The following is a 16,824-nucleotide window of genomic DNA, read 5'->3' on the forward strand; positions in this document are numbered from 1 at the left end:
TAAGGAAGCTACATAGTTGAAGTGGGGGGAGAGGGATGCCGTTTTAAAAAGGTGATTAGGTAAGGCTTCTCCAACAATGTAAAACCTGAGCAGAGACCTGAAGGGAGCACAGAGAACCTCCAACAGAGAGGCTTTGAAGCAGAAGCATGCCTAATGATTGAGTGGAATAGCAGGGAGGCCAGCATGGCCAAAGCAGAGTGAACAAGGAGCAATATGGCTCCAGGAGAGGACCGAGAGGAAGTGGGGCTCTCGCCAGTCCACATGATACTGACAATATTTAAAGGAGGACAGTAGGAATATTGTTAACTTTTAAGTTAAATTTGAATCGTGAGTATGATAAATTTTGGTGACCAAGCTGTGGAGGAAGAAAAGGCCTCCAATGGTTGGATAGTACCTAGAAGTCAAGAGCAACACTATACATTTAGAGAAAAACTAGTAAGTAATAAATATCCAGGTTAACAGCTATTTATTAAGCACCCACTTATATCAGGTTCTATGCTCACTGCCAAAAAAAAAAATCTGGTTTATACCATACTGCTTTCTTATAGGGTTTAGAACTTTTTACTTGGAAAGTATAAAATTCCTCATAGTCTGAAGGAGATAAAATTTATAGTGGGCTGTGATATAATAAGAAGTTGGGATTTTAAATAAATCTGGTTTTAAACCCCAGTTCTGAGATAAGCATATATTCTGTGAGTGACAGACATACACACGATAGTAATTGTCTTTATTATTATTTTAAGCAAGAGTGAAACATTTCCCGTTCCAAATGCTTTTCAGCTTAAATCAAGCTTGAAATGGGTACACAAAGACTTTTATTAACCACTTCTTGCCAGTGTTCACAATTTACAAATCACCTCCGAAGAAAGTAGTGTGGGTTTCAGATATCTATCGCTGCAAAGGACACAACCCTAAAACTTCGTGGCTTTAAACAGTAATTTATTATCATCTCCCATTTTCTGCGTGTTGTCCAGACTCAACTAGGGCAGTTCTCACATGTAATCTCTCACGCGTTTGCAACCAGATGGCAGCTGGGGCTGGAGTCACGTGCAGGTTTGACTGGGCTAGATATCCAGGATGCTCCCTCACACTCCTATCGCCACAGCTGGCTACCGGTGGGAGATCAGCCAAAGCGGGCAATGACAGCTCCTGCAGGCGGCCTCTACATGTGAGCTCTGAGAGGGAGTTCTCCAAGAGTGAGTGTTCCAAAAGGTCCAAGCAGATACTGACAACCTTCTTATGAGTGAGCTTCAGAAGTCCTTGTCACTCCTGGTACATTCTACGGGTCCAGAAAGATACTAAGGCCAGCCCACATCCACCTCATGATGTGTGAGCAAGAAGCAGGTTAAGAGAGGGAAGGAAGTGATGGCAGCCATCTTGGACACTATATTTCACAGCACAATACTTGAAAATTGTGGTCAGAGCTGGTGTCCTTTATCATGGAACATTATTGAATACCACTTTTATTTTTATTTTTTGATGTTTATTTATTTTTGAGAGAGATAGAGAGCACAAGCATGGGAGGGGCAGAGAGAGAGGAGGACAGAGGATCCAAAGCAGGATCGCTGCTGACAGCAGTGAGCCAGATGTGAGGCTCAGACTCACAAACCATGATATCATGACCTAAGCCAAAGTCGGGTGTTCAACTGACTGAGCCACCAGGAGCCCCCTGAATATCACTTTTAAATAAAGCTTTTGTTCTTGAGGAATCTTAGAATTTAGGTGTAATTTCTTTGTCCAGAGTGTCCTATTGACAGTAAGTACTCAATAAATGTTGCTCTACCCCCCACTTACAGCTGTTGTGAGTCTAAAGGAAATTTTGGATGTATGGGTCTTAAACGCTCACACTGAATTGGGACTTTGTCCAGCCATGTTGTACCACTTCACACAGAAGCTGGAAAAAGGAATAAAAATAATAATGGCCATTTGTCAAATGTTTTATCCTTCAGAAAACATGTTCATAGTCATATTCATTAATTTGCATAATTCTTAGAACTACTCACATAAGGTAAACAGAAAAAATAATATTACCAATATGTTCAGCAGAGGGATAGAACCTCAGAGAAGTGAATGGCTTGTCCAACACATAGTTAGTAAATAGTGGAGACACAACTCGAAAACTCCAGAAACTAAATTCAACATCCTTGCCACTAAATCACCCTATCTTCCAAGTAGATATCTTGGGAGAGTTAGTCTCCATGGCATCAATAATTGTAATAACTAACATCCATTGAGTGCTTATATGCCAGGCACAGCACTGAGTACTTTGTATATATTAACTCAATGAATCCTCACACCCACTCCGTGAAATTGGAAGTAGCCTTCTCCCTGTTTTGAATCAGAGAAGTTAGTTCACACCACTAGAAAGTGGCAGGACTAGCATTTTAATCCAGAGAGCCTAGGTTATCGCCGGTATTCTTATTTATCACATTTTACCAAAATATTAGTGTAATACCTCGAAACATGTCTAACATTTCCTAAGTGAAACTGGTATCCAAGGCTTATTTGAACTCTTCTTGAATCTCGTTATATTTTCAACCTGTACCTGTGTCTTAAGACTTACTGAAAGTTCAGCACTGCTTATGAGAACTAGAAATTGGTTTGATTCTCATGTGGGTAGAAAATCTGTCTTGTTTCATGGCCGTACGTGTGCTTGACCTTGAATAGCTATTTCATACATGTGAGTTCTTCTTCACGAGAGAATGGAGAGGTCAACTCGGCTCTACCTCTGACCGTCACTTAGCATCTCTGAGGCACATTTTATTCATACAAAAATGTAAACTTGGATAAGATGCTCTTGGAGGCCTCTTCCAACTCTAGGGTCTGTGATTATGCCCGATAGGGCTACAAGGCATATGACCTCCTGATGGCTGATTATGAGGGCACCTTTGTATAATTAAATAGAGAATTCCCTTTCTAAGTAAGTAGTTGGTATGATCTTGTATATTGGCAAGAGGAACAATGCTTAAGTCCTGAAGTATAGTAACATTTCTGCTAGCACTGTTTTACATGAGTCTCCTTATACAGATTACAAATGTGTGGCCAAAGAAAAATAAGTGAGATGATATCTCCACTTTGTGTGACATTCTGGGGAAGTTTTCTTTTCCATGGTTTAGCCTAAGAGGATGTGTGATATAAAGAGAATATTGAGTTGACAGTCAAAAGCCCTCAGTCGGGGCTCTGTTCACAGTGCCTGTGACCTTGGACAGGTCACTCTCGAGCTTGTTTCTTCATCTGTAAAATAAGAAGCCTGGGATGAGGTGATCTTACAGTCCTTTTCAGTTTTAAATTCTACATTTAAACTTGTGCTGATAGTCAGAATTTGAAGATAAGAACATAAATGAGAAAGCACACTATTTCCTTTGTAATTTATATGCTATTTTGTGCTTCAGAGTTGTGAATACATTTGACATAAGGGTAAATGAATAGATATTAGTGTTACTACATAAAAAGTCTTTCATATTTCCTAGGAATTGGGAAGGTGGGAAAGAGGACAAATCAAAACATCTTCTAACCTGTCACTTTAAAAGGTCCTGACTTTCTTTTAGAAAGCAAAGGAAAAAGAGATATAGCAATGTATCCTCTGAAAATGAGCTGGCTACGCCAATTCTTGGTTTAGAAAATGTTTTGGTTTTATTCAAAGGCAAACTTGTTTGGCGTATAAGATATTCTTAGGTCTAACAATGTTGTCATTTTAAGTGACTTATTTCAAATACTGTTCCTTGGATGAAGTTTTGAGATATGTCCATGCAGAGATAAAGAGAGTGATTTCCTAAATGAGTTCATTTTCATTATTATTATCCATGACAGGTGCACAAAATCGTGTGCAGTGAAATGAGCAGGACCAGCAGATGCCTTCTGTGGCATCAATGTCAGTTTTCCCTTGAGGTCCCCTTGTATCCTGCTGACATATCTCAATTTTTCTTTCAGCCTCCCTTAGGGTCACAGAATCAATTTGTTGTCAAGGACTTTGACAATCTTGTTCTACTTCTTAACTTTGGGGATTACAGTGACATCATTTTCCTGACCAGGAACCCTCATGTTTTCCTAACCAAAAAACCCTTGGATTTTCTGTTCCTATTCACAGTTCTTGAACCTATCTTTCCTGAGTCTTACCTGGATATCATACAGTCATTAGTAGTATCTAATGTCTCCCTATTACAATTATACAACAAAGAGGAAAAAATATAATTAATATTATTAAAACTATGTAATATATATGGCTCTTGATTTTATACCTGTGTGTTAGCCATTCTCATACCTAAAACAATCATAAATGTTGCAAGTTTGAAAAGTAGGTGAGTTATCTAGCTCACTAGCTCAAATTTTAAAAGTCAGTAATAAGCACTTTATATGCAGTTTAATCGTAACCTCACAAAAGTCTTAAAAAAAAAAAGTGGTTCGATTTTATGACTAGATGCAAGAAGATAAAAATAGGTATTACTTGGCCTTACCAAAAAAAAAAACACTGAATATAGCATGCCAAATTTGGTGCTAGTTTCATATGATTTACATCTTATGTTTCGTTTCTGGTTTATAATTTACCTAGCCTATGTCTTATCTCTCCCAAGAAAGTATAAGCTCCTTGAAAGTAGAGAACATACCTTATCATTTTTAGCATCCCGTCAAATGTAAAGCATCTAGAACAATTTTTTCCTAATAGAAAGTTAGCAAATACCTGTTAATTAGAGGTACAAGAACTCTGCCTTAAATAACCTAAAAATGAAGTGAAGACTTCACTTAAAACCATGGCTGCCCTTAACATCAATCAAAATGTGACACTGTTCCCTCCCTCTGCCCTATTCCTTCCCGATACCCTATTTACCCAGTGCACAGGTAAGTCAAGATATCACTTTGTCAGATTACATTAAAAATCTTAGAAGCAAATCTTGCTTAGAGGAAAAATATATATTTGAGATCCTTATTTAAGACTCTGTCAATAAAAAAGGAAGATTATGTGTTCTCTTTGTGTTTTGAAAATACTGGAAAATATTTCTTTAACTGTCCTCCCTACTAAGGACATTGGAACTCATCCTCCTCCACAATCAGTGCTCGTGTAAACCCCAGTAATGGGCAGGGAGAAGGATGTGCATAGTCACCAGGGAAGCTGGCTTCAAACGCATGCAAAAGTCAGAGCAAGGAGTGAAGATGAACTAGAAAGCAAAATCCAGGAAGCAAATCCTGGAATGAGAGTTTTGGAGAAAAGAGGAATTCAATCGCAGAAACTGTAAAGCCAGAGCGAGATGAAGAATGGCCCATGATGGTAGCAGGGGAAAAAAAACACGATGAGATCAAAACCAAGATATATTGAAAGCCATAAGGGTACAAATTGAGGGGCACTCCTGGACCCCTGACAGAATTCTGATGGGTGACTCACTGTGGCCTCAGTTGCCTTTTATTCCCCTGGGAAGTGGTTTCTAGTCAGGGAATCCTTTATAGGCATCAAAGGTTTTTTACAGTATCAGATGATGACAATGAAGGGCACTGCATTTTCTTCTGTTAGCTATTTTGCCTCTTCTAGAAGCATATTTCATGAGATCAGACCTTATGCATGCAAAGCAGTAACAGATCATGTGGCTGCTTAAGTACTGCGTACATGTTAAGCAAAGAGACAAGATGATACTTTACAACAGCAACTGTCACAGAAATACCACCCCCCTCACTGTGTCTACTCACCAAGGACCCCGTAGAGACTTTGTGTAAGCAGCTTCTGGTTTTGAGATTTCAAAATAAAATAAGGCTTATTTCAAGCACTCTTGTCCTTTCAAGAATGGCTTTAGCTCAAAAAAATCAATCCCCAAAGTCTAGAGTATACATGAAGATCTTTTCACTTCTCCATGAACACGTTTATTGAAATGCCCTACCTATCTTCCATGATAATATAAGAACTTTCCCTGAGTTTTGACACCTAATTTATCAGGGAGTTTTTCCATCATTAAGAAAATGACTCTCTACAGCTATCTTTATCCAGTAGCAATTAGAGAAATTTAAGATTTATGAATCAAAGCTAAAGGAGCTGTGAAATATGAATCAGTGGCTTGACCTCTAGTAGGCCAGAAATCCAGAGAACGTTTTGGTGGCTAAGTAGGAAATGTTCACTTTTAGTCACTGATTTAAAAAAAAAAAAAAAAATTCACCACTAATATAACTTCTCTTCTTCTAAGCCCCTGAATTTTGTAACTTGCCAGGAGGGTTAACCAGCACATTTGGATATCATTGTTTAAAAAAGAAAAGAAAGCTTTTCTGGAACCATTCTTGGTGGTTTGCCGTGTTTTAAAATGAGTTCAACTTCATCAGTTAGTATTTTCTATATATCTCCTAGTCAGTCTTTTGTCTTAATCTTGTCAATTTAAAAGTTACCTGGCTCAGTTGGTTAAGTGACTGACTTCCACTCAGGTCATGATCTCATGGTTCGTGAGTTCACACCCCACATCAGGCTTTGTGCTGACAGCTGGGAGCCTGGAGCCTGCTTCAGATTCTGTTATCTCCCTCTCTCTCTGCCCCTCCTCCCCCTCATGCTCTGTTTCTCTCTCTCTCAAAAATAAATAAACATTAAAAAAATTAAAAATTAAAGTAAATTAAAAAATAATACAAGTTAACTTGTTTATTTGGGGGTGAGGCTCTTTGGGGAGGTACACACACACACACACACACACCATTATAAGCAAATATATATATAAGTTTATATATATTGATGATGGGTGATTCGGTTTATAAGAATTTTACTTTTGTAGAAATGTCAATCTAAGCATTTGTTGCTATTTTAGATTTGAGAATTTTACATAATCAATGTCAAATTTTAAAAAGTGAGGGGGAGTTTAGTATCCTTTTCATCCCCCCATACCCAGAGTACTGCATTGTATATGAAGAGACCTAGTTGAATGGAAATATACTCAACAGAATTCTAGCATTTTAAGAAGCAGTCACAGGGGCGCCTGGGTGGCGCAGTCGGTTAAGCGTCCGACTTCAGCCAGGTCACGATCTCGCGGTCCGTGAGTTCGAGCCCCGCGTCAGGCTCTGGGCTGATGGCTCGGAGCCTGGAGCCTGTTTCCGATTCTGTGTCTCCCTCTCTCTCTGCCCCTCCCCCGGTCATGCTCTGTCTCTCTCTGTCCCAAGGAAAAAAAAAAAAAAAATTAAAAAAAAAAAAAGAAGCAGTCACAGAATCTTGCACGGCCTACCTGATGATAGAGATGAAATGGCTAAAAGATGGACACCAAATCTCCGAGGTTTGGGTGGGAGGAGAGGAGAGACTTGATGACTTTACAGTTGAAGTGCCCTGGCATTTGTATCTCTGTCAGTGGATGATTTTGTTTTCATCTCAGACCCCAAACAGGAAGTTACTCTTCCCACCACAGAAGGCCGAATAAAACTCCTGAAGGACCAAAGCCCTGGGACACTCCACATATGAAACACAAGGGGGCAGAACTCAAAGCAAGTACTTGTCCAGCAAGCCAGTGCCTGGGTGATAAAACTCCAGTGAAAATCGTGTTGTGCCCACTCTAAGAAGCGAATGAACTTTCCTGAGCAATACATGAAAAGATTCAGCTTTGGGCAGACGCAAGAGGCTGTATAAATACTCCAAGTCAGCAGAGGAAGCTGCAGGTTGATCGCTGTGATTAATTAGAATGTGAATTTTCCGGGAGCCCAGAGACTATGATCTTTTCCTCTGTGCATCTTTCATGATACTTACAGCTATCTGTAGGTGATATTCAATATGGACATAATTTTTTCAGTTGGGTTGCTGTTATCAATCATCTTCTCCCAGTGAATGCAATTCTTTTAATTATTAAGTTTCAGTGTATTCTAGGACTTTATTGTCCACTTGGTCTGCACAGAAAGAATGGCCTGTCAGATGTGTAGATATCAATGCCCTGCCTAACACGATTGACAACTTCAGTAGAGTGGGCCTGAGGGCATTTCCACGTTCAACTTCATTATTAGTTCATTTAACTAATGCCTGCTACTTTTCTTATGAATGCTAAAATATGATATGCTATTCAATGATAGAGGGAAAATGATGAATTTTAATTGTGTCCATTTGTTTCCCTCCAGGAATCATTAGTAATAATTTTACTGTACTTTGATATGCTAGTAATACTTAACAAGGAAAAGAAAGTGGCCTTCATTATAGTAAACAGGGCCAGTTTCTTGCTTGGTTTACCTTTTTCAGTTCCACAGACTGTGGCACCACTATAAAAACATGTAAGAAGATGGCTACATGTGTGCGTACGTGTGTGTGTGTGTGTGTGTGTGTGCGTGTATACATAAAAGCACACTCTTTTCGATACAACTGAAAATATCATTCTACATTTCCAATGGCAAATTACATGAAAGGACATTTTTATTTAGAACTATGAAGCAGACATTAGTCGTAATATTCGACATGATCTGGAATCAATCAGTGAGTTGGAGGCTTACTAGGTCCCTGAGAATTGTGTGAAATATGATAGCTCATAAATAATTCATGAATTTAAAAAAAAAAAAAAACAAACAAACAGGTATTTGAAAGCAAATAATCTAAGGACCCAGAAAGCCCACTCTGAAAATTCAATCTCCACACCTGGAGAATTCAGCCTGTCATTTGCATCTGGCAAAGAAAGAGTCAGAACATTCCACTAATAATCTTCTTTTGCTTTGGGTTTCCCAAAGAGGCTATTAATCAAGGTAAACATAAGTTGTGGCATCAAACTCTCTTCTAAAGAAAGTTTCCCTTTTCTTGGATGAATGCCAGTGTGTTTGTTGAAGCAATGATTAATTATGTGGATTTTTTTCCATTACTGTAGTCTAATGCTGCTACTACCTGCTTCGGCTTTGAACTTTTCGTGAAAAAACTAACACAAAAAGTTATTAGAAGTTTTCCTCAGAAGTTAAAAATTTGTCATACAAATGAAGAAATAGGCAAGGGCCTAAATTCAATATTAATCAAAGATGCTAACCCTTTAGAAGCTGATTTTTATGTGACTTTCATGAATCCATTAATCAAGAGTGTACCAAGAGATGGCTGGGTTTCGAGTTTCAAAGATCTACAAGATATTTATTTTTAGAGCAATGAGACCATCTGTAACCTTTGAAGCTGTTATAAACCAAACAGAGGGGGCTCTGGAATTTCTATAAAGGAGGGCCTCAGGCAGCAGTCTGTTGGAACGGAATACTAGAAATTCTTTTGATGATATATTTCATGGCAAGCACATTCTTTTTCCTTGGATTGCATATTCATTTGGTATAGGTTGGAAGGGGCAGAGATTGATAAAGATTATGAGAAACTCAAAACTCCCCGCCTCTTGGCGTTTCCACTAACTATTCCAGTTCACTTTCTGTAATACAAGGTGCAAACTTTACCAGTGCATCACACTTCATATCTAAGCCTCACAGACTTCCTGCCTTCACATTACTGCATAAGCCGTATCAACCACATCATCAGATACAGGGCAGTGAGGAGTCAAAAGCATGGTTGCTATTGCCAGGCCATGTGGTTTGAATCATGATGCCAGAACTTATGGGCTGTGTGACATTGGGCCAATTAATCAACTTTCTTGTCACTCAATTTTCTCATGTATAAAATGAGGGAAATTGACAGTATTTTCATCATTTGATTGTTGTGAAGATTAAGTGAATGCCGAAAAATGAGAAGCACTATGTAAATGTTAGCTAGTGTTTTCATGCACGATGGAAGGAAGTCTAAGGCTGGGGCTTCGTGTTCCCAACAGAACAAAACCCGTGGAGTTCAGCATGGTACGAGACAATGTGAGAAGCATTTTGTCTTGATAGTAATGGTTCTTCATGTTGATCATCCCAAAGAGAGAAAATAACCACCAAGGCACACCTCATTAAAAAAAAAAAAAAAAAAAAAAAAAAAAGGCTAAAATCCAATGCCCAGGATACATGATAAGAAGACAAGAAAGAAAACATATTAGCTAAGCCTATAACCCTAATATGCAATGGAAATTATTCACATAAGGTTGGGGACACGAGAGCAATGGGATTACTTGGCTCTAATTTATTTTTGTGCCTTGTATGCTCACAAATATGCAAAGTGACTTATACATTTTAAATGGCCACAGAGTGCCACAGCCATTAATAAAAAGTGGGTTGTCTCATTGAGTGTCACATGCTGAACAAACAGACATGAAGAGCCTGAGAAAATATTACATCTGTGACTGTGGCCACGAGGAGAGTCAGAAGCAAGTCCAATGGAAGCAAAGCCAGGAATTGAAGCTACGACCAGATGCCTTAAAGCTTCCAGACGGGGTTCCATTTTGAGAATGTGACAATGTTCATAGACAGAAAGCAAAGAAAAGGGTAGGAGAGGACAGAGGCCAAGCAATCTTGACTACAGTTTGGGGAGAAGCCACAGCTGGCGGACCTGAGGGTCTAGGAGACATATCCAGATTTTGGTGTTTCTCACATGAGTGTTGACCCTTGGGTGGGAAATACAGTACTGAAAAGAGATGCTCCAGAGTATCTGAGAGTCTTCAAGCAGGGGCAACTGCACATTCACACAATGGTAGCATGCATACCCAAACATCTCGTTCATGGGAAAACAACTTTTGTGGGCTAACATCCAAAAAATAGCTTTTAATCTCACTTGTAGCACCTGGAAACAATTCTCGAAATTTGTGTTCTCTCAAACATCATGCTTTTGTTTCTCCTAAATTATACCTTTGGTTTTTTTTTTTCCTCTAGTAAACATGTGAGCTTAATTTTTCCCTTGTTTTGATTTTATTCTCAGATTATTTTACATGTTCCTCAAAACTGGTAAAGGAAAGAGGGGTGACTTGTTGCTTTTATGGTTCTAGCAATTTCCCACGGCTAAAACTTCTGACGTATGATTGAATTACAATATATAGAATAAACTGTGACTTAATCCTCATGGTTCCCAAATGCTCTCTATGTAGTAAGATCTATTTTTATCAATTGAGCAGTACTGCCTCTATTATTTATTAAGCACTGTCTACACAGAGCTATAAAACCTAATGAAGATGTCAGAGTTCTGCCCTGTGGTTTTATAATCTACTCATAAAAGTTGAACCAGTTAGCTAAGTAAAAACCTTGATGTGCCTACTCAGGGTCCTTCAGGATCTCCTCGTGGGTCATGCAGAGAAGCAAAATTAGACACTGTCTTGCTGCTTTAGGGAATATTTGTTTTGTTACTTATAGCACACTAATCCAAATATCTCAGCTCTCAGTCCTATTAGCCCCAAGGAAAACCAGAAACCGAGGTTACTCAATCCATTTTACTAACAAGAAAGATGGAAATGTATAAGTCAATAATTATGGGGTGCGTGGCTGCCTAGTCATACTCACGAAAATGCATGGGAAGCAGGATCCTGCTTGAAAATCCACACCATTCACCCTAACCCAGGTGCACATTCAACTTCACCTCCATCTTCAATATTGGTTGTCGGTGGGAGCAGACAGACCTTTAGAGTCGCTCTGGGGCAGAGATTCTTTGGGCAAGGATGAGGTCGGAATCAAAACTACAGGTACAACACAGGACACAAGGAACCAGTTTTCAGCAGCACAGAGATTGGCTTGGCAGGACATACTTGCAGGAGACAGAAACCACAAGAGAAGAGACACAGGCCCAAGAAAAAGGCAAATATAAGTCAGCAGAAATATGAAACTTTTCCATCTTAACTCAGTGTTTTCACATACACGAACCTCGTCCGATCCTTGCAATGTATTATAAGTGGTAAGGAATTCGGTTTTTGAGGAACCTCACCTGACAGTCTTTAAACATGAAAGTTGTTTTTTTTTTTTTTTTTTTTTTTAACGTTTATTTATTTTTGAGACAGAGAGAGACAGAGCATTAGCGGGGGGAGGGGCAAAGAGAGAGGGAGACACAGAATCTGAAACAGGCTCCAGGTTCTGAGCTGTCAGCACAGAGCCCGACGCAGGGCTCGAACTCATGGACCGCGGGATCATGACCTGAGCCGAAGTTGGATGCTTAACCGACTGAACCACCCAGGTGCCCCTAAACATGAAAGTTTTAATTTTTCCAACCTCTGATTTCAACCGTGCCAATTGCCTCAATTTATCACTCAATATTATCTTGGGAAGACCCCACTTTTTTTTTAAGATTTTATTTTTAGAGTAGTTTTAGGCTTATGGGAAAACTGCATAGAAAGTACATAGTTCCAACGTACCCCCATCCCCTCCCACAGTTTCCTCCATTATTAATATCCTGTGTTAGTATGGTACATTTGTTACAGTTAGACAACCCCCCCCCTTTATTCATTTCTTTAGATAGCTTTCTCTCTTCCTTGCCCTTACCTTTTACTTGCCATAGTTTTTCCCCTAGAGGCTAGTAGTTGTTCATGAGACCCCAGAAAAACTGCAGTTAAGAGGGTGAGCTCTGGACTAGGCTGCCAGAGTTTGTTTTCCAGCTCTGCCTCTTGCTGCCATGTGACCGTGGCCAAGTTATCTAAACTCTCTGTGCTTTGGGGACAATAATACTACCTACTTTATAGAATTGTTCCAACAGATGAGTGCATGTAAGAGACTAGGAACAGTGCCCGCATAGAGTAAACTCAGTAAGCATTGGTTTTATTGTTACTATTTTTGCCATTATTACTACTCCTCTAATTCTCAGGCTCCTATTTCTCGATACACTCCTATTTCTCAAGCTCCTTTCCCGCCGATTTGACCTTAATCCCAGCCACTATATTCCTATAAAAGAACAAGAAAACGCTCACAAATGTCAATGGTCTAGAATCCAGTTCAAGATAGACCTACACTTTTAGTCAAGCTTGGGCCTAAGGAGCCTGGGAAGCTGCTGGAAGGAAGTTCAGGAGGAGCCATGGGCATGAGGCCATGCAGAGCAGCCCTCAGGTTCACATCTACTCTGCAGGACAGGGTCATTAGCCCTGCCCTGCCCCACACCCAAACCCAATGTCATTGCCCTTTTCTCGAAATTTGCTGGAGGTACGGCGTTCTCTGAAAACAAAAGCATTAGGGATAAGTGGGCTTTTCCAGGGGCCTGGTCTGACTGAGGTTCTCTCAACGGGCCTCTGTAATGTGGAAATCAACATCTGAAGGTGAGAAGGGGGTGCTGCTAGGTCACAAACAGAAGGAACATCGGCAAGACAGGAGTCCTCTCTTCATACTCCATTTAGGGAAATCAAAACTGTCCTGCCCAAATAGAATGTTGGAGGAAGTCACTGAAAAGACATGACTGCCAGATGACCCATGAGCTGAATTCAGGCAATGAGAGGCTCCTCACCTCCTTTTCTGTCCTTGGAATATGTGTTCTACTTGCCTACCCTGCTCCCAGAAGCTGCCCCAAGGTTGTAGCCTTGAGATGGAAATGGGTGCTGAAACCATCTGGACAGTGTACATGGCTGACCTCAGTAAAGGCTTCCCTACAAACTTTTAAGATTCTGGTGGGTGGGTGCTGAGATCTATTTATCTTGCAGCCACCTAAGACAAGCCTCATATATAAGTCCCCTTGCTTGTTAAACCTACCACCTGCCAATCTGGAGTGGCCTCCGTTTCTTTCCTCTCTCCCCATCATCTGTGTTTGGCAGTCAGTTTCATATCACATCCAGGAAGTTCCTGAGGAGGTTGCATGCAAACACTGGAATTGGCTCCATAATCACCTAGTCTGTATGTATGTGCGGTGAAGGATGGGAAACTAGTGGATCAAGGTAAATAGGAAACAAGATTGACCATTTACTAATGATTTTTGAAGTTGGATAATAGGTACATTGAGATTTGTTTCACTGTTTTTTCCTTTTCTTTTATTGCATGCCTAAAAATGTCCATCATAAAAAAATAAGAAAGAAAATAAAGCCAAAACTTCTCTTCTAATATATCATTAAGAATTGTGGGTGAGATTTCTTCTTATATTTTATCTGAATTCCTGGTCACCAGCACACACACCCCCAGAGAGTGGTACTCAGTATATAGACATTGATTGAATGAATGTTGGAGCATTAAAGGTCAGAAACAGAATCAATAAACAGAGAGACCAAGAGAGAGAAGTGCACACAAGTGTGCCCCTATGCACTTGCCTACACACATCCATACATACACGTGCATGCACACACTGGGACCTGGGATAAACAATGATGAAAAACACAGGTCCTGCCCTCATGCTGCTGCTACGTGTCTTTTTCTCTTGATCTCATCAACCATTTGCCCATGTGAGTAGGAAGCTTGGAGCAGAATAACATCTGTGGGGAGACTGAAGCAGTTGGATGAACAGTCTCCAGGCATGAAATCACCTAGTTAGGCTTCTGTACAGGCTCAGAAAAGATTGGAATTCAGATCTGGCTGAGCTCCCAGTCCTATATTGTGTTCATTAGACTTTCCTTCCTCTATTGAACATTGATTAAGCCCTTCGATCAGTTACCTCCTGCATCACTTCAGGCCTTATTGGGAGATGGGATGCATAATTCAGGGACAGGACAATAGGCTGGCCAGCAAGCCTTCAGTATTGATGTGGATTCAAAAATTGTGGCAGAGAGTGTGTCTACCTAAGGGCTTATCTGAAAGAACTGCTCTAAGAGTTTACTCATTTAACATTTGTGAAGGTTTTTAAGCACAAGGGGAATTTCAGTTTCAGAGGCTCGTCTCTACTAACCCAAGTGCATTACAGGTTTATGATTTGCTTGGGGTTTTTTTTGGTGTACTGTGGGAACAGGGTTGTTCTTGATGCCTAATTTATATCTCTGCTCTTTTATACCAGAGAACAATAATAAAACATCTTTCCTCATAAAAGTTAGTGTAAAATTGAGGGAATAGCTCCACAATGAGGGTATTAGTTTCTAGATAAAAATAGAAATGAAAGGCCTTGTATATTAGCAATATTGAAAACAAAAAGGGGGGGGGAAGATAGGGATTAGTCAGAGGAAGATATAGAATTATCTTTATCTTTCAAATACATATAAAGTATCTCTGATTGGGGATCTTGTAGAGGGATACGGTAAGTGGTGTTTATAGGGCATAATACAAATAAGAGTGTCAAACAATACTTGCAAAAAAAATATACAAAAAGGGACAAGAATAGGAGCCATTTAGAGCCTATCTGACTATGTTTCAGGCTCTAAGTGCTTACATGCATCAGGCTCTAAGTGCTTACATGCATCTCCTCTAATCCTCAGGAGAATTCTATGAGTTGATATGTTATGATTTCTATTTTACCATGGGAGAAGTTTCTTTGGCAGTGTTAAGTATCCATGCCAAGACAACACATAGTAGGTGGTAGAGTCTGAATTCGAGCCCAAAAAAACAGTAGACCAGAGTCCATGTTTTTAACCATTATACACCCCTGGATCTGATACTCTGGGATACATTGGTAAGGGGATTAGAGACAGAGGAATCAGCTTGGAAGACAAAGCCTAATAGCAAGGATTTTCAGGAGCAGGTATGGCCTGCAGGAGTGTGGACACCTTCTGGGCTGCTAAGTGAGCCATGCAGCCCAGCACAGCAAGCTCAACCAGGATCCCATGAAGGGTGTGCCTGGGGCCCTTCAGAAACTGAAGGAAGACCTGAAGCCAAAGACTGCGGTCAGGAAGTGGAGCTGAGCCAAGAAAAAGAATCTGAAGATTTGTGGGATGTTGTACCAAGCGTTAATGAAGTATTTTTAAGTGTTGAAAATCCATTCAGTCTTCTACATTCAATATGGAATCACATCTGTGATTTACCTCAACTTTAGAGAGTTCAGTTCAACAAACTTAATCGAGTGTCTCTACATGCAAAGCACTGTCTTAGGTATAACAGAGTTATATAGATTTAACACACACAAAAAAATGATACTTCCAACCTGGACAAGAAACCAGAAATGTATGTAAAATAACTTCAGCATGGGACAAAAATGTGATACATTATGTAACAGACGTTCAATGTTTGGGAAGAAGGGGAAAGGAGAGAGGGAAGATATTAAATCCCCCAGGAGAATCTGAGAAGGGTGGTGATTTGAGCTGAGATGTAAAGAATGTGTAGCACTTCCATAGGCATTAATTAAGAGAAGGCATTCTACATAAAAGGAATAGTTTGAGCAATAGGTTAGCATCAGTTGACCGAAGGCCACATATGGGAAATGGTGAGGGAATGATTGTGACTGATGACAGGTACATGGAGAAATGCAGTGAGAATTAAGCTTAAAAAAGAAGAGAAAGGTCAGATTGTGAAGAGGTCTAAATATCAGGTGGAGTTTGGTAATCTGAATCAATAGTGGGCTTTCCAATAAGCTGAAATAAAGTTAGCTACAAGAACCAAGACTGAAATGAAAAATTCCTACAGACGCAGTTACTGAGCAAAGGCTGGCCCTGAGCCTCCCGTGCCACTATGATGTCTGAGGATCAGTCTTTTTGAGCCTCCATACAGCCCCTTCAGAACACTGACCAACTCCTCCTCCCACCACAACTAAAGGACCTGACAGTGGATGAACGAAAGCCCAGGACATCATTTTGTACAAAGAGGCACCTCATGTAGAGAAGAGGCAAACTTAAAGATGCTTGGCAATCACTCATATGGATCACATGGATCTGAAGAGAAAACCCGAGAAGAACAGGACCCAAGATCTACTCTCCACAAATGGAATGTGACTCTGAAAGGCCTATTTGGAGACCCAGCCTGTGTGCCTGAACATCCCTGTAATACCCTTAGCTTTGGGCTCACCCAAGCCTGGAGGTATCCAAGCCAGCTCAATGCCACCCAGACTTTTTCAGCTGAGATCATTCATCCAGTAATAAAATATTTTCCTCACATTCACTGCTCCCCCACTATGAGTTTCCTGTCCTGGACAGTGAATATCTCAATTTCCCCGTTTTACTTATATGTGTCTAATTAAGTCATATCTGCTTTGCCTCCCATAATGCT

The sequence above is a fragment of the Neofelis nebulosa genome, chromosome 8, assembly GCF_028018385.1.
Source record: "Neofelis nebulosa isolate mNeoNeb1 chromosome 8, mNeoNeb1.pri, whole genome shotgun sequence".
Lineage (NCBI taxonomy): Eukaryota > Metazoa > Chordata > Mammalia > Carnivora > Felidae > Neofelis > Neofelis nebulosa.